This window comes from Dromiciops gliroides, chromosome 1, assembly GCF_019393635.1.
Source record: "Dromiciops gliroides isolate mDroGli1 chromosome 1, mDroGli1.pri, whole genome shotgun sequence".
In the NCBI taxonomy this organism is placed as follows: Eukaryota; Metazoa; Chordata; class Mammalia; order Microbiotheria; family Microbiotheriidae; genus Dromiciops; species Dromiciops gliroides.
The window spans coordinates 617,400,532-617,422,641 of NC_057861.1; the positions used below are offsets into that span (position 1 = coordinate 617,400,532).

Sequence of the window (22,110 nt, forward strand, 5' to 3'; positions counted from 1 at the left end):
AGGAGTACCTGAGTTCAAATCCGGTCTCAGACACTTAACACTTACTAGCTGTGTGACCATGGGCAAGTCACTTAACCCCAATGGCTCACAAAAAAAAAAAAAAAAAAAAAAAAAAAAAAAGAATTATCCCCTTAGCCGCAGTTCTGCAAGGGACATTATTACCTTCTCCTGGTTTTTTTAAAAGTTATTTTTTTAAATGATTAGGTGATGTATCCATCTGGAGTTTATTATAGGACATCGTGTAAGGGTCTGATCTAAACTTAATTTCTGAGATACTGTTTTGCAAATTTTCTAAGATCTCATCAAATAGGGAGCCCTTACCTTAGGTGTCCACCAGTTTAACAAATACTGGGCTATTATTCCACCATTACTGCCCTTGCTTTCCTAGTGTGTTTCCATTAATTGATGTTTCTATTTATCAAATAGCAAATTGGTTTTGATCATTCCTGCTTGTTAAAATAATTGAAGAGCTAATAATCTGGAATTCCTTTCATTTTTATTTATTTTCATTTAAAGTTGAAATGACTAGGAAACCAGATTAGGAATATTTTGAGTGAAAGTAACATATACATAATTTAGGGAGAGGTGAATTTTTGGTAAAGAATTATAGCTTTAGAGTTTTATGTAAAGTAACATTGTTTTTTCTTTGATCAGCTTTGAGATTCTTGTGTTCTTTTCTCACCTTTTAATGACATATTGGAATATTTGTACTTCTCAATGGAAATCAAAATAAAACTGATGTTGAAAAAGAAAATAAACAGAAGAAAAAACATATTACAAATGGAAATCATTGTTGACTTGATTTCAATTTTTTTTAAACTGTGTCCTCCCTAAATCCTACAGGTAACCAGATGAAATACATGAACAAGCAGAATTACACAGCAGTGACAGAGTTTTTCTGGTTGGACTTTCTCATTACCCAGGCCTCAGATATGTCTTTATGTTCTCTGCCTAATGATGTACCTGGTGATCTTGTTGGGAAACAGCATCCTCATTATCATCAGGATCCTAGATCCCCGCCTTCACACTTCCTATGTACTTTTTTCTTGGGAACCTCTCCTTTCTAGATATCTGTTATACATCCTCCTCTATTCCTCAAATGCTTGTAATTTCATGTCTGAGAGAAAATCCATTCTCCTTCACTGGATGTGCCCTACAAATGGTTATTTCTCTTGGCCTGGGGTGTACAGAGTGTGTGCTACTGGCCGTGATGGCTTTTGACCGGTTATGTTGCCATCTGCAATCCACTAAGATATGCCATCATAATGAACAAGGGACTCTGTGACCAGATGGCAACTTGGACCTGGATGTTAGGCTTCCTGTATTCCCTGCTACTCACCCCTGCTGGATATGATGAGGACCATTCTGTGACAACATCACTTGATCCCCCTAGCCTGTGAGATCCTGGCTCTCCTCAAGCTTATCTGTGGAGGACATTTCCCTCAACTGTGTTTATCAGACTAATTGGAATTTTGTTCTTCTTTACGTCATTCCCTTTGCTGCTCATTTTTCTTTTCCTATGTCTTCATCCTCTCCACTATCCTGAAGGATCAACTCACGTGAACGGAAGAAGAAAGGCCTTTTCCACCTGCTCCAGCCCCACCTGACTGTGGTATAATCTTATTCTATGGCCTCAGCCCTTTTCATGTATATGAAGCCCCCAATCCAAGGCACACTAAGCCTTCTGATGCGCTCATAGGACTTTCCTATGGGATAAGTGACTCAAGATGATGAACCTATTATCTATAGCCTAAGAAACAAGGGAGGTGAAGCAGGTTGGTGTGGAAGAAAGTCTTGACCAGAACTATTGCATTTGAGGAAAATATAAAAGGCTGTGAGGCTTCCAGTTCATATATCTACTCATTTAATCCATATTCCTTATGTGTTCCATTCCCACTGTACTCTCTAGAAACTCCTTTTTTTTTTTTAACAAACTGCTTTTAATATTGGACTTTTCCCCCATAATGCCTTCTTGCAATCTTATTGCAATCACAGAAACCTGACTTATTCCAGAAGATAGTGAACTCCTGGTCACCATTCCCAGTGCTATATAAGCCTCCACTTGTGTCCCCCATTAAGCATTGGGCCAAGAGGAATGTTATCTTTCCTGCTCTTCATTGCCACTTCCAGACCCTCTCCCACCACTCTCACTCAACAATCTCTCCTCCTCCTTTGTAACCCATTCCATCCAGATACACCAGCCCTTCTAGATCAAGGTCACTGTATTCTATTGCCCCAAGGTTTACCAACCTCCCCAGTTCCCATGATCTTCATTTTCTCCATGACCTAAGACACACAGAGGGATAGATACTCTTGATTTCATCATGACCCATAAGTGTCGTAGTTCCACACTCTAGAGTTGAATTTGTTTTTTTTTACATAATCTCTTAATTCTTTCCTTCCATCTCTTCCTGTGCTTTCATCCATTCTAAATCGAAATCCATCCTCACTGCAACCTCTGGCACTCCAGTGTCTCCATTCCATTCAGCAGTACCCCTACTCCAGGTCTAAATGGCCTTCTTTTCAAATTGTGAATATATATTTATATCTCTATAGTTATTTCAACTTCATGTTGTTCTCTCCTCTTGAATCCCTTTTCTTCTCATTTATCACCCCAAATATAGATCACTCTGATCATCCATCATCTCTGTTCCTATTCAGGTGCTGCTGAAAGTCACTGGTTATACACCATGCTTACTAGGTTCACTAAAAAATTTATGTTATCTAATCTCAGCTGGGCCCTCACTGGGGCCCAATTATTTTTATTTCCCCTGATTGACTCTTTAAAGTACTTCTGACAGTATCTCCTCCATTTTTTCCTTTCTCCTGAAACTATCTACCTCAATTCCTTCTCCTCCCTCTCAATAAAGTACCTTGGCTAATTCTTTACAGAGAAATACTAAACCATCGGTAATGATCTTATTCTCCTCACTTCTATAACCTCAAATCTCCTAAACATACTCTCATAATCTCTTTCTTTTGTTTCTTCTGTCAACAACTACCTTGTTTGTTTTGTATATGTTATATATATCCTTAAATAATATACATTTTGTCCAACATTAGATTGTAAGATCCTTGAGGGAAAGAAACTACTTTATTTCTTTGTGTCCCTAACATTTTAGACAGAGTTTACAGGAACAAAATTGGTGTTTAGCAAATGTTTGTGGATGGATGGATGGGTGGATGGGTGGATGAGTGGATGGATGGATGGATGGATGGATGGATTGGATGGATGGATGGATGGATGGATGGATGGATCAATGGATTTATGGAATGTGGATCGATGGAGATGCAGACCTCCTTGCTAATGCCAAGCCTTATGTTCTCAAATTCTTCTCCGAACTGTACCTGTCTTCCCAAGTATCCCTTCTATCCTCATTTTTCAAGTTCTTTTCCCTGTGACTCACAATATGCCCAGTGTCTCCATTCTTAAAAAAAAAAAAGTACTCACTTGACACCCTGCTCTCCTCAAGTTATTGTTATATCCCTTTTCCCTTTAACAATCAAACTTCTAGGGGAAAAAAGCTACCTATACTCATTTTATATACTCATATACTTTTCCTCTCAAGTGTCTCTCAACTAGCCACAATTTTATTTCTAAACCTATTCACTTAATTGAACTTTTTCCAAAGTTATCAATGATGATCAAATCTAAAATGGTCTTTCCTCATTCCTCATTTCTTTTGGCCTTTCTTTTTGACACTGGTAGACCAATGGTGTCAAACTCAAATAGAAATGAGGATCACTGTAGTTACATATTAACCTAGAAAAATAACATATAAACATTAACTACATTTTATTGTGTTTTAAATTTATTTTGTTAAATACTTCCCAATTATATTTGGAAGTGTTAGCAGGCCACATATAGCCACCACAAGCTACATGTTTGATATGTCTGCAGAAAACCACCCCTCTCCTGAATCTCACTTCTCCCTGTTTTCATGACACTGCTCTATTATGACTCTCCTACTTGTCTGACCACTCCATCAATCTCTTCTGCAGCATCATCTATCTCACTGAGGGGTACAGATCAATACTCTGACATAGACCCTCTTTTCTTCCTGCTTTAATTTTTTCTCATGATGATTTTTATTAGTTGCCAAGTGTTCAGCTTCCACCTCTATCTATATTTAAGATGCCTTTCAAATCTATATATCTAGCCCTCATCCCCCTAACCTCCATACTCACATTTCTAATTCTTCCTGGGACATATTGTTTGCATCTTAAATTCTGTCCAAACAAAATTCATTATATTGGCAGTTCCTGCCCCAGGAACCTGGCAGCCCACTGTGTGGGGCTAGCAGGCTATGCTGCCCATTGCCACTATCACTATGGCCCATTTCAAAGCCACCAGCTGGAAGCAGGAGCAGTTCCAGAGGTATCTAGAAAGTCTGGAGTGCTGGACAGCACTCATCCAAAGTATTGGTGAGCCTTGTAGGAAAAACCAGAAAAACCCAATAGTGCATTGGATTTTCTAAAGCATCACTTAGGAGCTGTGACTCCAGAAAATCCAGAAATAGAGTTGCTTCAACTTAGAATTGGCCAAGGTGAAAGAAGAATATGAAGCTGTAGTAGAATAAAACAAAAAAACTGAAAGCAAAGCTTGCTCAGTATGAACCATTTCAGGAGGAGAGGCATTCTGAATAGGATTCTTCTCAGTGGAACAGGCACTGAAAATTGGCTTTGTATGAATTTATATAATTTGTATAGTTTGTATAGTAATATAATCAGTCTTTTATGGACAGATTACTATAGAACTCTTCTATATGTATAAATTCACTTATGACATTTAATTGTTATAAAAACCTAAGAATCACTAATAAATAAACTTATATAAAAAAATTCATTATATTTCTGTAACCCCACTCCAAAATTCCCAATTTTGATAAAGACCACCACTATCCTTGTAGTCTTCCAAGTTCACTACCTGGGAATTATATTAATTCTTCACTCCTCATTCACCACCTATACCCCTTAGAATCAGTTGCAAAGTCTTATTGACTACATTCGCAAGTATTTCTCTTTGTATTCATCTCTACTCATAATTCTTCTTCTTCTTGCTGGGTAACTTTTAGTCATGTATGACTCTACATGATGCTATTTGGGGTTTGCTTGGGAAAGATACTAGAGTAGTTTGCCATTTCCTTCTCTAGTTATGTTACAGAAGAGGAAACTGAGGGCAAAAAGGATTAAGTGACTGCCCTCCATTCACATACAACCACTATAATTCAGGCCCTTCTTTTTGCTAAATAATAGAAATGGCTTCCTAATCAGTCTCCCCACATCCAGTACCCTCTCCCCACATACAAAAAAACAAACTTTGTATTCATTTTCTGTGCTTATCTGTGTAGTCATAGTATGTTTTATTTATTTATTGTATATGCAGTTTCCTCCAGTAGAATGTAAGCTCCTTGAGGGCAGGGACTATTTGTTTTGTTTTGTATTGTTTTTTTAATGAGGCAATTGAGTTAAGTGACTTTGCCCAGGGTCACACAACTAGTAGTGTTAAGTGTCTGAGGCTGGATTTGAACTCAGGTACTCCTGACTCCAGGGCCAGTGCTCTATCCACTGTAACCACCTAGCTACCCCTGGGACTATTTGTTTTTGTCTTTTTTCTAATAACAGTTTCTGGGACACAAGTACGGTGTTTGATAATTATTCTGTAATTGAATTGAAAAGGAAATTATTCCTGGTACAGAGTATAGGATATGCAATCCATTACATAAATGTTATTATCCGGGCCTACTCTTGTAAGCACTTTTCTTCAGTTCTGCCTCTTGGTCTTATGGTAATTTTGATATTTCTATTACGTCAAAGGCACAAAAACATACACTAATTGTCCATAAGGTTGCCAACAAAAGTGAGCTCTACAGCTGCTTGTTATAAAATTTAAGAGAAATTGGTATTAAAATACGAAGCTTTTCAGATAAGAATGTATACTTGTATGTTATTTCATTCATTCAACAAACTTATATGCCTACAATGTTGAATTCATAGAATCTCAGAATTGGAATGGACTGAAATGTTTATAGTAGCACTTTTTTTGTAGCAGCAAAGAACTAGAAGCAAAATATATGCAATCAATTCAGGAATAAGAAAAGAATTATAGTACATGGGCATAGTGGAAAATTACTGTCCTATAAGAAATTATGTACCAATCACACTGCTAAAATTATTTTATAGAGCTAGAAATATCATAAAAAAATTCATTTAGAAGAACAAAAGGAGTCAATGAAAAGAAAATTGAAGAAAGGTGGCTTAGCAATACCAGTTTTCAAACTGTGTTACAAAAGTGGTAATCATCAGGGCAGCTAGGTGGCGCAGTGGATAAAGCATTGGCCCTGGATTCAGGAGGACCTGAGTTCAAATCTGGCCTCAGACACTTGACACTTACTAGCTATGTGACCCTGGGCAAGTCACTTAACCCCAATTGCCTCACCAAAAAAAAACAAAAAAAGTAATTAATCATCAAAACAATCTGGCACTGGCTAAGAAATAGAGTGATAGATTTACAGGATCATTAGGTACAACAATACACAGTAGGAAATGACCAGAGTAATCTAGGATTTGATAAAACCCAGAGAGACAAGAACATTACTATTTTTTTTCCTTTTTTTTTTTCTTATTTTTGGTGAGGCATTTGGGGTTAAGTGACCTGCCCAGGGTCACAGAAGCTAGTAAAGTGTCAAGTGTCAGAGGCCGGATTTGAACTCAGATACTCTTGAATTCCAGGGCCGGTGCCTTATCCACTGCACCATCTAGCTGCCCCAAGAACTTAGTATTTGACCAAAACTGCTAGGAAAATTGGAAAGCAGTTTGGGAGAAACTAGGTATAGAACAACATCTGATAGCATATGCCAAAATAAGATTAAAATGGGTAAATTATTTCAACAAAAAGAATAGTTCCATAAGCAAATTAGGGGAGCATAGAATAGTTTACCTGCAAGATCTAGGGATAGGGAATAACTTATGACCAAATAAAAGATAGGGCATATTATGGAATGTAAAATTGATAATTTTGATTACATTGAATCAAAGGTTTTTCAAATCCAGCCTTGGGACACTTGACACTTACTAGCTGTGTGACCCTGGGCAAGTCACTTAACCCCCATTTTCCAGAAAAAACAAAACAAAAAAAGGGTTTTGCACAAACCAAACCAATGCAGCTAAGATTAGAAGGAAAGCAGAAAATATTGTGTGTGGGGGGGTGAGAGACACAGCAAATTTCTCTAATAAAGACATCACTTCTCAATATATACAGAACTGAGTCAAATTTGTAAGAATAACAAGTCATTCTTCAATTGATAAACGGTCAAAAGATATGAAGAGGCAGTTTTAAACAAGGAAATCAAAGGCTATCTAAAATATATGAAAAATGTTCTGAATCACTATTGATTAGAGAAATGTAAATTAAAATGCCTTTGAGGTACCACTCTACAATTATCAGATTGACAGAAAAGGAAAATGATCAATGTTGGAGGAGATGAAGGAAAATTGAGACACTAATGCACTGTTGGTGAAATTATGAATTGATCTAACCACTCTGGAGAGAATTTGAAACTATATCCAAAGGACTACAAAACTGTGCATGCCTTTATTAATTCAGCAATATGACCACTAGGTCTGTACCCAAGGAGATTTTTTTAAATGGGGAAAGAACCCATATGTACAAAAATACCCATAGCGGCTCTTTTCGTGTTGGCAAAGAGTTGAAAATTGAGGGATAAGGGGGCGGCTAGGTGGCACACCTGGATAAAGCAGAGGCCCTGGATTCAGGAGGACCTGAGTTCAATCCAGCTCGACACTTGACACATTCTAGCTGTGTGAACTTGGGCAAAGCCACTTTTTAAAAAATGAGGGGATTCCCATTAATTCGAAAATAACTGAAGGAATTGTGGGATATGATTGTGATGGAATAGTATTATGCTCTAAAAAATGCCAAGTAGAAATGCTTTCAGAAAAATCTAGAAAGACTTCTGGGGGCAGAGCCAAGATGGTGGAGGAAAGACATTAAACTCACAGAGCTCTCTGACACAATCACCCCCCCCCACACACACACACACACACAATAGCAATAAAAGAACCCCTAGAGCAGCAAAAACCCACAAAAGATAGGCTAAGATTATTTTCCAACCAAAGACAGCTTAGAGGGGGCTGTGCTGGGCTGTAAGAAGAGTTCAACCCCTGATCACACCATACATAGTCTCCAGGAAGGCTGCTACAGAAAAACGTACTCCCAGACTTCCAATTCAGTTGTAGCACCAGCTTATGGTCTGGTGAGAGGGCTGAATGGCTGAAGTGGGGGGGAATACAGGGGTGTCTGCAGCTATCCCAACCCAGCAGGGAACTAGGAAGAAACCTGAGTGGCAGGAGGCCCAGGTGGGGTAGGGGCACAATGTCTTTGAAGCTAAGAACCACAGCACAAAAAATTTTCCTGGCTGGTTAATTAGCAAGTTGGGTTGATGTTATCTATGGACCAGAGAAAAGGCCAGGCAAGAGAAAAACCTGCCCTCCCTCAAACTGAAATACCTGAGACACTCTGAAGCTTGGGACAATGTAGCTTGGAAGTAGGGCCCCCCCTGTAAGAGGAAGTTAAAAGTCAAGTAAAAAATGCCAAGATGAGCAAGCAAAGAAAGTTGAGAATTATAGAAAGTTTCTTTAGTGACAAAGAAGATTAAGGTGCACCCTCAGAAAAGGACAACAATCTCAAGGTCCCTACATCCAAAGCTTCCAAGAAAAATATGGATTGGTCTCAGTCCATGGAAGCTCTCAAAAGGGACTTTGAAGAGAAAGTAGGAGAAAAAGAAGGAAGATTTAGAGAGATGAAGGAAAGAATGGAAAGAGAGATGAGAGTGATGCAGGAGAGTCATGAGAAAAAAGTCAACAGCTTGAAAAAGCAAAATGGAAAAGGAGATAGAAAAGCTCTCAGAAAAAAACAATTGCCTAAGAATTAGTATTGAACAAATGGAAGCTAATGACTTTATGAGAAACCAAGGACACAGTAAAGCAAATACAAATAAATAAAAAAAAATAGAGGGCAATATGAAATATCTCCTTGGAAAAAACAGTTGAACTGGAAAATAGATCCAGGAGAGATCATTTGAAAATCACTGGACTACCTGAAAACCATGACCCAAATAACAGTTTAGACCGCATCCTCCAAGAAATTATCAGGGAAAATTTCCCTGATATTCAAGAAGCAGAAGGTAAATTAGAAATTGAAATTATCCACTGATCACCTCCTGAAAGAGATCCCAAAAGGAAACTTGCAGGAATATTATAGTCAAATTCCAGAGCTCCCAGGTCAAGGAGAAAATATTGCAAGCAGCTAGAAAAAAAAATGAATTCAAATACTGTGGAGCTACAATAAGGACAAAGCAAGATCTAGCAGTATCTACATTAAGGACCAGAGGGCATGGAATATGATATTCCAGAGAGCAAAGAAACTGGGACTACAGCCAAGAATCACATACCCAGAAAAACTGATTATAATCTTTCAGAGGAAAAAAATGGGACTTCAATGAAAAAGAGGACTTTTGGGAATTTGTGATGAAAAGACCTGAGCTGAATAGAAATTTTGACTTTCAAATACAAGACCCTGCGAGAAGCATAAAAAGGTAAACAGGAAAAAGAAATCATGAGGATATTAAAAGGTTTAAACTGTTTACATCCCTACATGGGAAGATAATACTTCTAACTCATAAGAACTTTCTCAGTATTAGGGCAGCTGAAAGGAATACACTTAGACAGAGGACACAGGTCTGAACTGAATATGAAGGGATGATATCTGTAAAGCATTTATTTTTTGTTTATCCTTGTTTTTTGTAGGTCAGGCATGGTGGGGTAGTTTATGTCTGGGGTTGGATTTGAGCTCAGGGCCTCCTGGGTCCATGGCTGGTGGCTTTGACCACTGTGCCACCTAGCTAACCCATTGATGACAAATTTAAAATAAAGTTAATGGGTAAGAGGAATGTACTGGAAGAAAAGGAAGGGGAGAGGTAGAACTGGGGGAAAGTAGCTCACATAAAAGAAACAATAAAAAGCTAATAGAGGGGAGGGAGAAGATGGGAAGGAGGAGTGAGGGACTGAGTGGACCTTATTATCATCAGAATTGGCTCAAAGAGGGAATAACATACATACTCAAGTGGGTATAGTAATATATTCTGCCCTGAGGGAAAGTGAAAGGGGAAGGAGAAAGGGGGGGGAGAAGAGGGGAATGAAGGAAGGTCAGATTGGGGAAAGTAGCAGTAAAAAGCAAAACACTTTCAAGGAAGGTGAAGATGTTCTTCATAACTGCACATGTATGACTTATATTGAATTTCTTGATTTCATAGTGAGGTTGAGGAGGGAAGGAAGAAGAAAAATTTAGAACACAGAATTAGCTCAAAGACCTTAATCTCATCAGAGTTGGCACAAGGAGGGAATAACATACACACCAAATTGTCGGAGTAATCTATCTAAACCTACAGGAAGTAGGAGGGGACGAGGATAAGGAGGGAAGGATTAAAGAAGGGAGGGCAGAGTGGAGGAGGGGACAGTCAGAAGGCAAAACACTTTTGAGGAGGTCGATAGGATAAAAGAAGATAGAAGATAGAGTAACAATCAGGGAAGGGAATAGGATGGTAGTGGAAAACAGTTATGATGATTGATATATGCAAAATTGTAATGGGACCTACTTTACTGGACTATTGTGAAAGAAAATTCTTTCTCAAGTTTAAGGTACCATATAAAGTTATGATGAACAGGATTAACTATCAGAAAAACCTGGAAAGGACCTTACTATGAACTGAAGCAGATGTGAAATGTACTATATACAAAATAATAAAAAGGGTGTGTAAGATGCTCTGCATTGGTAAGGACATGATTTATAATTTTTTTTCTATTTTTTTTTTTGCGGTGGCAATTGGGGTTAAGTGACTTGCCCAGGGGTCACACAACTAGTAAGTGTTAAGTTGTCTGAGGCCGGATTTGAACTCAGGTACTCCTGAATCCAGGGCCGGTGCTCTATCCACTGCGCCATCTAGCCGCCCCAAGACAATGATTATTTTCAGCCAATGCAATGATCCAAATAACTCTGAAGGACTTATTGAAAATTGCAGTCCATCTACAGAGAAAGAACTGATGTATCTGAAACACAGATTGAAGCATATTGTTTTTTACATTTCCTTAATCTGAAGTTTTGTTTTTTATCTGTTTTCTCTCACAACCTAGCAAATGTGGGTATGTTTTCCATGACTACTTATTTATAATTTATATTGAATTGTTTGCATTCTTTGAGTGGGGAGTGAGAAAGGAGGGGAGGAAGAGAAGTTGGAACAGAAAGATTTTAAAAATTGATGTCAAAATTTGATGTTACATGTAATTTGGAAAATAAAATTCTAAACATAAAAAATACAAGAAACACCTAGAAATGCATGCATAAAATTATGGAAATTAAAGTGAGAAAATCCCAGGAGAACCATTGCAGACCAATGACAGCAATATTTTAAGATGATCCACATGTGAATGACATTAGCTCTTCTCAGAATAAGATGATCCAAGATAATTCTGATGGATTCATGAGAAAAATGCTATCCACCTTCAGAGAAAGAACTGGTAGAACCTGGTGCAGATCAAAGATATCTTTTCTTTACTTTATTTTTAGTATGTTTTGGGATATGTCGAGAAAGGGATAGTGAAGAGTCTAGGACAATGCCAATATTATGAACCTGAGAAACCAGAAGAAGGATTCTGTCTTCAACAGAAATCGAGAACTTAAAAGAGAGGAACATTTAGAATAAAAAGACAATATATTTAATATCAGACACGGTCAGTTTAATATTTCCCTGGAATATTCAGTTTGAAATGCCCAATGAGCAGTTGTGCAAGAGAAATGAAATTTTAGAGAGAGATAATTGCTATAACTATCACCTTAAATATATTCTGATATAATCATAGCCCTTAACTATAACTATCTAGTATACCTATCTAACTATCAGTTTCAACCGTATTAGCATTTTTTCTTTTCTGCTTTTCTAGTCAATTATTTCTTTGGATGAGATAACTTTAAAAGGTGCTTATAGACCCACAATACATGTTTGTATATACATGCATATACATATATACTACATACATATGTATTCATTTTTGTAAGTAAATATAATCCAAATTAAAATATGAAATACAAAGTACTGTGATATCAGAAGAGAGATAAGGTTTCCTCAAGAAAGGCTTTATGGAATCGGAATCATTCAACATGGGTTTTAATAAGAAGAAGCTATCAGTGAGCACAGAACCAGATCTCAAACTATAATATAAAGCAGTACCCATCAAATTACTTGATACTCATTTAAAAAATGTTAATCAAGGGAAATAGATTAGGTAAACAAAGACCCAAAAACAATTGCCTATCATACCATAGTGTTCAATAAAATCCATGATTCTTAAAACTTGAATAAAGACTTCCTTTTCAGCATAAACTGTTCAAAAACCTAGTAGACTAGAAGAAGAGGGGTTCTGGATCTCACACTGACCAACTACTCACCATATGTACTACATAATTTCCAAATGGATATATGACCAAAATGTCATAAACAAAATATAAGATAAAGGAAGAATACTAGAATCATAGACCATAGACCTGGAAATAACCATGGAGGTTACCTGATACAATACCCTTATTTACAAGTAAGAAAACTGAGACCCAACAAGGCTAAGTGATTTTCCAAAATCACAAAGGTAGCAATGTATCAGAGTTAGGATTTGAACCAATTATTGTCTCATTCCAAAGCTGGTGCTCATTTTACGATATCTGGCTGACTCTTTAAAACTATTATGTTTATAGTGATGATTCCTTCATATATGAGTTGGACTAAATGGTCACTAAAGTCCTTCCAGGGTCTCAAATTCTGTGATCTATGGAAATGAGAAGAACCAAAGAACAAATTACATGATTATCAGAAGAATGCAATGGAAAACAACTCTGAGACTTCAGAGCTCCATGCATGAAGTGACCAATATGACTTCTGAATACTAACAATGGAGCATACTTCCCTTATCTTGACATAAGAGCTGAAAGCGTTCTTTAGAGAACAAATATTAATTAACAGAACTAGCCAATTTATTAATATATTTTGCCTGATTATATTTTTGGTTCTAGGAAGACTTCTATTTGAGGGCAAAAGTTAGTGTCATCCATGAATATGATGAGAATGCAAGTCATTGATAAAATTTTTTTAAAGAATCAAAGCAAAGGTTCAGGGGCAAATGGGTAAGGAAATATAGTGGCATGTTGGATAGAGTGATGAACCTGGGAAATAGAAGGCTCTCAGTTCAAATATGACTTAATATACTTATAAGCTGTGCAACCCTGGGAAGTGGCTAAATCTCTGTCTCGTTTTTTTCAGTTGTAAATGGGGGATAATAACACTACATTCTAGGTTAGTGAGGATAGCGTGATGATAAAAATATATAAGTGCTCTGCAAACTGTAAAGTGCACCAAAATCAATAGTCTTATGAGTCCATCTTCTAGTCCATTTCTATATCTTTAGCTTCTATATGCTCATGAAATTTGCTGGTTTTTCTTTTGGTTGAAATATTGACAATTCCTCAGTCTGAAGTTTTGGGAGTTTTTTGACTGTTTTTTTCCTCACAACCTAGCTAATGTGGGAATGTTTTCCATGACTACTCATGTATAATTTATTTTGAAATGCTTGAGTTCTAGTGGGTGGGGGTGGAATAGAGGAAGAGAAGTTGGAACATTTTTTTTAATTGATGTTAAAATTTTGTTTTACATATATTTTGGAAAATAAAATTCTATTCTAAAAAAAAAAAAAAGAAATATAGAGACATAGGATGGAAAAATGAGGGAGCTGCATAGATTCATAACTAATTGAAATACTGGACCCTATGAGTGATCATTACTAAACTAATGTCAACTAACAGGGGGTGTCTAGTGTAGTATCCCCAATCCTTTGCTTTTACTCTTCAGCATTTGTTTTGTCAATGACTGGCATACTTATCATATTCATGGATGATAAAAAAGTTGAGAACAAGGACTCAACTTCTGTTGAATGGCAGAATTAGGCTAAAATCAGTCAAATAGTATGTCCACTTCCCACTGTGTTTAGCAAGATGAAACTTGAGAGTTTCTCTATTTTGCATCCATTTATTATTCTATCAATTAAAACAACTTAACAAGTTTGGTTTAAATCAGATCATTGAAATATCCCTAAAGCTCTGAAGTTGCTAACTTTCTGACAGTTCCTATATAATCTTTAAATGACTTCAGGGATTACAAAGATTCTCTAAGGAACACTGAAAGGATGATGTGGGAATGGAGAGTTTGTACCCTGATTTAATGGCTAATCATCTAGAACTCCCCAGAGTCCATAGGCTAGAACAGGCATCTAAAGCAGAGCTTGAAGATCAGTAGTGTTTTCTACATAAATTAATGCCATGGCCTTAAAGTAGAAATGGAAGCATTCAGTCAATCCTGGTCATGTTTCATGGTATTTTTGAATTTTAAGAATCTAACCCTTTCTACCATTATATATAGTTACTGACTTATATATGTATATATACACATATACACATACATATATATGCATATATATTAGAAATAATGGAGGATGAAAGATAATGATGCATATAGGCTATGATAAAAACAATGGTAGCCTCATACAGGACAGATACATAGTAGAAACACACTGCATATTTATATGTTTGGAGCTCTTTTGAGTCACCGGGACATTTTTGGAAATGTGCATAAAGTAGATTCTTCATTCAAAAAACTGGATAAACATCAGGAGGAGGAGGAGGAGGAGGAGGAAAAGAAAGAGAAGAAGGTGGGAGAAAAAAGGACAGGAAGGAAGAGAAAGAGGAGGAGGAGAAAGAAGAAAAAGAGGAGTTCTCGATCTCACACTGAGGTAAAATAATTTTTTTTTCTGAATTCAGGGACTTGTACCTGTTCACTCTTCCTCTCTCAACTTGAAAAAGTCCCTAATCTTTCATTGGTCCAACATATTCAGCAACGTGATTTATTATCAGAAATAAGCTTTTTGAATGTGAAAAAATGAGAGTAGAGAATAGAGATTGCTTAATTTTTGTATTTTCCACCTAGCACTGTATCTGGCATATTTGATTGGTTAGTTTTATGAAAACTCTCCTGGTTCTGCTTCCCACCTCTTTGAATATACCCTTTTTGATCTCTTTTTCCTGACTCCTTGTGTTCTTTTCACACGTGACATTTAGTGATCCCCAAGGTGATCTTCATCTTTTTGAACTCCCTCTCCCCTGGTAAGGTGGGAAATATTAATCCTCATGGATAGGAGGATAAATGAGGCTATGACTGCTGACTAGTGAAATGTAGTAGGGGCTGAACCTTAGGGTGGTCTAAGTTTAAATATGGCCTCATGCATTTAATATCTGTGTGACCCTGGACAAGTTACTTAATCTCTGTTTGTCTCACTTTCTTTATCTGTAACAGTGGTATAATGACAAATACACCCCAGGGGTTGTTGTGAAAATAAAAATACATAATATATGTAAAGTTCTCTCCAATACTTAAAGTGCTACATAAATGCTAATTAATAATAGTAATAATAATGATAATTCTTATTTTATTATTCTTATGGAGGACTACAACAACCTTAAGAATCATACAATTACAGAAAATTAAACATATAACCTCAAAATTTATAAAACCATTCTAATTGGATAAGTGCTATCAAACTTCAGAGGGCCATTACTGATACAAAGCATTATTTTTATTCATTTCTGATTGACTTCCCTCACATATTCCAAAGTAGATAACATAAGCTATAAAAATGGCTCTGTAAATTACATACATAGAACAGAAGTAGACCAAAATCTACTTTTAATCTTGTCCAACAGTCTATTACTCAAAGCATTATTGGCTTACTAAAGTAAATTCTAAAAATCACTAAGAAACCTAGGACTGGGGGAAATTTTCAATGACAGAATTCAGGGAATTGTACCTGTTCACTTCCCCCCACCCCACCCCTTCCCAATTTAAAAAGTCCCTAATCTTCCATCCAATTAGAAACCAAAATACCCAGTGTTGTATTGTTTCCTTTTAATTAATTGGTCTTATTTGATTAATCATTTTTATTCTATGTCTCCCCCTGTACCCAGTGCCAAACCTAAGCTGACACTTTGTTAAACAATTGGCATACATTGCTTAATAAATCGATATATTCAGAAGATCAATTTTTGTTTTCCTCAGTCATTCATCTTTTAGTCACCACACTAGATCACACAGATGGTAAATATCAGAGGTGAGATTTGAATAGACCTTCTGACTCAAGAGCCAGTATTTTTTCCATTGCACCACACTAGTTCCCATGACCTTGCCTTTCCTTCTTTACCAGCATTAATTTCTTCTGACCTTTATTGCCCCAACTTCCCTTCTCCTTTACTCTAAACAATTATTGGCTTTCATGCATCTTCTCCTTCCCTACATTTCTGTTTAAGATAAAAGTTTTATGGGACAGCTAGGTGGCACAGTGGATAAAGCACTGGCCCTGGATTCAGGAGGACCTGAGTTCAAAATCCAGTGTCAAACACTGGACACTTACTAGCTATGTGACCCTGGGCAAGCCACTTAACCCCTGTTGCCCCACCAAAAAAAAAAGATAAAAGTTTTATTAATATTTTTAACAATCATGTGGTCACAACTTAATAAATCTGAACCCATAGAAACTTCTTTTGTAACAAAAGATTGTTAAGCCAAAGAAAGCAATACACAGTTCATTTTTGAATTACATATTAGTCACTCAGTCAACTAGAATTTTAGTGCATATTAATTACAGGACACTGTGCTAAGTGCTTCAAAGAAAGGCCACACAGTTTTTCTCTCAAGAAATTCACATTCTAATGAGGAAGAAACAACTATGCATAAAAGATATATGTATGTATATATATGTATATATAGGCAATATACATATGTAAATACATGCATGTATACATATTTACACTATATAGTGTGTGTACACATACACACATATATACATATGTATATATATGTACATATTATATATATATATATATATATATATATAAAAATTGGAGATAATCAATAGAGGTAAGATACTAGCACTAAAGGAGATCATGCAAGGCTTCTTATAGAAGGTAAAAACTTTCATTGAGGTTTAAAGGAAACCAGGGAAGCAAGGAGGTAGAGCTAAGGAGGAGAGATAGCCAGACATGGGAGAAAGCCAGTAAAAATGCCGAGAATCAGGGGGCAGCAAGGTGGCGCAGTGGATAAAGCGCTGGCCCTGGATTCAGGAGGACTTGAATTCAAACCTGGCCTCAGACATGACACTAACTGTGTGACCCTAGGCAAGTCACTTAACCCTCATCACCCCACAAAAATAAAATTTAAAAATGCCAAGAATCAGGAGTTGGAGTGTCTTGTGAGAGGAACAGCAAAGAGGCCAGAGTCACTGGATCCCAAAGAATTAGGGGTGGGATAAGGTATAAGAAGCCCAAAAATGTTGGAAGGGACTGGGTTATGGAAAACTTTAAAAGCCAAACTGAGGATTTTATATTTATTTTGGAGGAGACAGGGATCCAAGGAATATATTGAATGGGAGAAGAGAGTTGACAGGATCTTACTTGCATTTTAGGGAGACTAATTTGACAACTGAGTAGAAAATGAATTAAAATGGGAAGCCATGAGGCAGAAAAATTCCACCAGAAGGCTATGAATACTTCAGGCATGAAGTGATGAGAGCTTGAACCCGAGGCTGTGGCAATTGGAGAGGAGGTAAAGAAATATTATGACATTAGAAGCAACAGGATTTGGCAACAGATTGGATGATGTGGGAGTGGTGATAGAAAGTCAATAGTCAAGGATGACACCTAGGTTGTGAACCTAGATATACTGGTGCCACCACATAAATAGAGAAATTAGAAAGAGGAGGTTTTGGGGGAAATATAGGTTCAGTTCTAGATATGTTGAGTTTAAGATTCTTTCAAGACACTTAATTCAAGATGTCAATAGGAGTGGGAGACGTGATGACAGAGGTCAGGGGAGATGTTAGGGAAGGCTGACAAATTAATGTAATAATCATCTGCATAGAAATGATAGTTGAATCCATTACCAGATTGCCCAGTGAAATAAAAATAGAGAAGATAAAACACCTAGAACTTAAGACCATAACCATAGTTAATAACTATGACCTGGGTGAATAACCAGCAAATGAGGTTGAGGAGCGGTTAGGGGCAGCTAGGTGGCCCAGTGGATAGAGCACTAGCTCTGGATTCAGGAGCAGATGATCTGAGTTCAAATCTGGCCTCAGACACTTGACACTTACTAGCTGTGTGACCCTGGGCAAGTCACTTAACCCCAATTGCCTCACCAAAGAGAGAGAAGGAGTGGTCAGAAAGGAAGGAAGAGAAACAGGAGAGAGGAGAGCAATATCACACACTAAAATAGATGGAAGAAAGTTTCAAGGAGAAGAGTGTTATCCTTGGTGTCAAAAACTACAGAGAGGTCAAGAATAATAAGGATTAGGAAAAGCCCATTAAATTTAATTGCTAGATTATTGCTAGCTCTGAAGAGAGTAGTTTCAGTTGAATAATGAAGTCTGAAGCCACACTGCGGAGAGTTTGAAAGGGAGTGAGAGGAAAGGAAGTGCAGGCATTGATTGCATACAGCCTTCCCAAGGAGTTTAGCCAGAAAAGGGAAAAGTGATAGAGGGTGATAGGATGATCCTGATAGAAGGATAAAGTGAGAGGTTTTGTTTTGTTTTGTTTTGTTTTGACAATAGTGTTTGTAGGCAATAGGAACTAGACAAAAAGACTGAAAATAAATGAGACTGGGGGCAAGATAGGAGGCAACTGCTAGAGAAGATGGGATGGAATGGAATCACTTGTTTATGTAAACGGGTTTGCCATGGCAAGGACAAGGAATACCTTTTCTTGTGAGAAAGTGGTAGAAGTCACTTTCACAATGTGAATTGAGCAGGAGAGAACAGTGCAATTTTATATTTGCTTCATTCACCTCCTATAACAACCATCTATTTTCCCAGAGAACATAGATATATTTCACTCTCAGTCTTCTCAGGTAAAGATTGAGTACCACAATTGATCAGAATTCTAGTTTTATTTTACATTACTGTAGCGATTGTAGAAATGGTTCTCTTTGCTCTGCTTCCTTCATTTAGCATCAGTTCAGACAAGCCTTCCCCATGTTTCTCTGAATTTCAGATTCATCAGTTCTCAGACCAAATAATATTCTATTAGAGGTATATGACTATATTATCCATCTATTCCCTACTTGATTGGTATATGACTACAATATTATTCATCTGTTCCTCCTACTTGATAGTTAACTACTTTGTTATAGTTTTTATGTTATTACACACATAAATGTTGCTACAAACATTTCTTATAGGATCATTGATTTAGAGCTTTGCACATTGGGCCTTTCCATCTGTCTCTCCCATTACTGGGGGTATATGGCCAAAGTGTATTGTACAATTTAATTATACCTTTTTTTTCTTTTTTGTGGGGCAATGAGGGTTAACTGACTTGCCCAGGGTTACACAGCTAGTAAGTGTCAAGTGTCTGAGGCTGAATTTGAACTCAAGTCCTCCTGAATCCAGGGCCAGTGCTTTATCCACAATTATATCTTAATATAGTTCCAAATTATTTTCCAGCATGGTTAGAGAAAATCACCCATACACAAAGAGCTGCAAATGGAAAATGGAGATTGTCCAATAAAATTTTAAAACTTTTTATTTCAGTATTTAAAGTCCTACACAGCAATTTGGATCCATTCAACCCTTCCAGGTCGATCATACATTACTCCTTATAATGTCTTCTATGTTGCACCCTAATTAGTCAACTAGCTAGTGTCTAAACTCATCACTCCATCTCTTGCCTCTATGCATTTACATATTTCTTTTTCACTTCTGCTCCTGTAATTCATATCTTCCTGCAAGGTTTGGTTGACATGCCATTTCCTATATGAAGCCTTGTCTGATTCCCCTTACTTGTTACTGCTTTTTCTCTTCTCAAAATATCACTTTACATTTGAATCCTCCCAGAAAAACATAGGCTCTTTGAAAGCTAAGATTGTTTTGGTCTTTGTATGCCCATTGCCTAACATGGTTGCCTTGCATATTACCTTGGATTGTCAAACTCCTACAAGGTATAATCTACATTGCTTGTTTCCACTTACTATCTTTTCATTACTTAGCCCAATGTAATATAATATCTGTTCTTACTCATTTACAAAAATTGCCCTCCAGTACTAAATTCAGTATATTTGTCAGTGGAAATAAAAATAAAACAAATACTGGGAAATGGGTTAAGTTTATATTAAAAGTATGAAGCTGATTATGAATATATTACAATTATTCATTGTTGCTTTTTATTCTGATTCCTTTGAGGTGTGTTCTTTCCTAAATTCTGCAGGTGGCACAGTTAAAATAAGATGGACAAGGGGAATTACACAGCTGTGACTGAATTCTTTCTGGTTGGACTTTCTCATTACCCTGGCCTCCAAATGTTTCTTTATGCCATCTGCCTGGTGATGTACTTGGTGATTTTGTTGGGAAACAGCATGCTCATTATCATAAGCATCCTGGATCCCCACCTTCATACCCCTATGTACTTTTTCCTTGGAAACCTCTCTTTCCTGGATATCTGTTACACATCATCTTCTATCCCTCAAATGCTGATAACTGTTATGTCAGAGAGGAAATCCATTTCCTTCATTGGATGTGCCCTTCAGATGATTCTTTCTCTTGGATTGGGGTGTACAGAATGTATCCTCCTGGCAGTGATGGCTTTTGACCGGTATGTCGCCATCTGTAATCCCTTGAGATATACCATAATAATGAATAATGAACTGTGTGTTCAGATGGCAACTTGGACCTGGATACTAGGGTGTTTTAACACCTTGCTACCCTCTGTGCTTGCCCTGACAAAGCCTTTCTGTGGGAATATCATTGATCACCTTACCTGTGAAATCTTGGCTGTTCTCAAACTTATTTGTGGAGACATCTCCATTAATGTGTTACTCCTGACAGTTGGAAGTATTCTCTACTTACTTACTCCTCTGCTACTCATTTTCTTTTCTTACATCTTCATCCTTTCTACCATCCTGAGGATCAATTCTAGTGAAGGGAGGAAGAAAGCCTTTTCCACCTGCTCAGCTCACCTGACTGTGGTGATCTTGTTCTATGGCTCAGCCCTTTTTATGTACATGAAGCCCAAGTCTAAGGACACCAGATATTTGATGAGATTTTTGGGTTGTCCTATGGAGTCATCACCCCAATGCTGAACCCCATTATCTATAGTCTGAGGAACAAAGAAGTGAAAGATGCTGTAGAGAACTCCTATTGAGAAACCTGTACTTGAAGAAAATGTGACATGCTTTCAGGCTTATAGTAGGTTGGTTTCGTGCCTTTGACATTGTCCTTTGAATTAAAATATTGTTATTAAATATAATGTTGTGGTTACAAAATTTAATACGCGATCCTCCTCTTTTCCACACAGGCTATGCACATATCTCATTTAAGGCATAGTTCCATTCTATAGAGTCTCCTCCTATGGGTCCTCTAAAGCTCTGCCTCTTGGACTAAAATTTTTATTAATTAATTTATTTATTTATTGCAAAAACATTTATTTTATTTTCCCATTACATGTAAAGAGATTTTTCAACATTCATTTTCATAAGATTTAGAGTTCCAAGTTTTCTCCCTCCCTCCCTTTCCTCTCCCCTCCACAAGACAGCAACCAATCTGATACAGATTATATATGTACAATCCACAAGTGCTTTTTTTTTTTTAGTCTATGTTCAATCAGTATCAGTTCTTTCTCTGGGAGTGGATAGTATGCTTCATCCTTGTCCTTTGGGATTGTCTTGGATCATTGTATTGCTGAGTGTAGTTAAGTCATTCAGAATTGCTCATAAAACAATACTGCTGTCACTGTGCACAATGTCCTCCCATTTCTGCTCACTTCACTATACATCAGTTCATATGAGTCTTTCCAGGTTTTTCTGGAATCATTCTGCTTGTCATTTCCTATAGCACAATAATATTCCATTACAATTATATAGGACTCAAACTTTTATTAAAATAAATTACACACTA

General features: G+C 37.0%; 3 pseudogenes; all 3 read left to right on the forward strand.

Moving 5' to 3' along the window:
* Nucleotides 1–860: 860 nt before the first annotated feature.
* Nucleotides 861–1,731, forward strand: LOC122752785 (annotated as a pseudogene).
* Nucleotides 1,732–4,331: 2,600 nt separating this feature from the next.
* LOC122733223 lies at nucleotides 4,332–4,647 on the forward strand (annotated as a pseudogene).
* A 15,797-nt stretch (nucleotides 4,648–20,444) lies between these two features.
* Nucleotides 20,445–21,384, forward strand: LOC122733078 (annotated as a pseudogene).
* The last annotated feature ends 726 nt before the right edge of the window (nucleotides 21,385–22,110 follow it).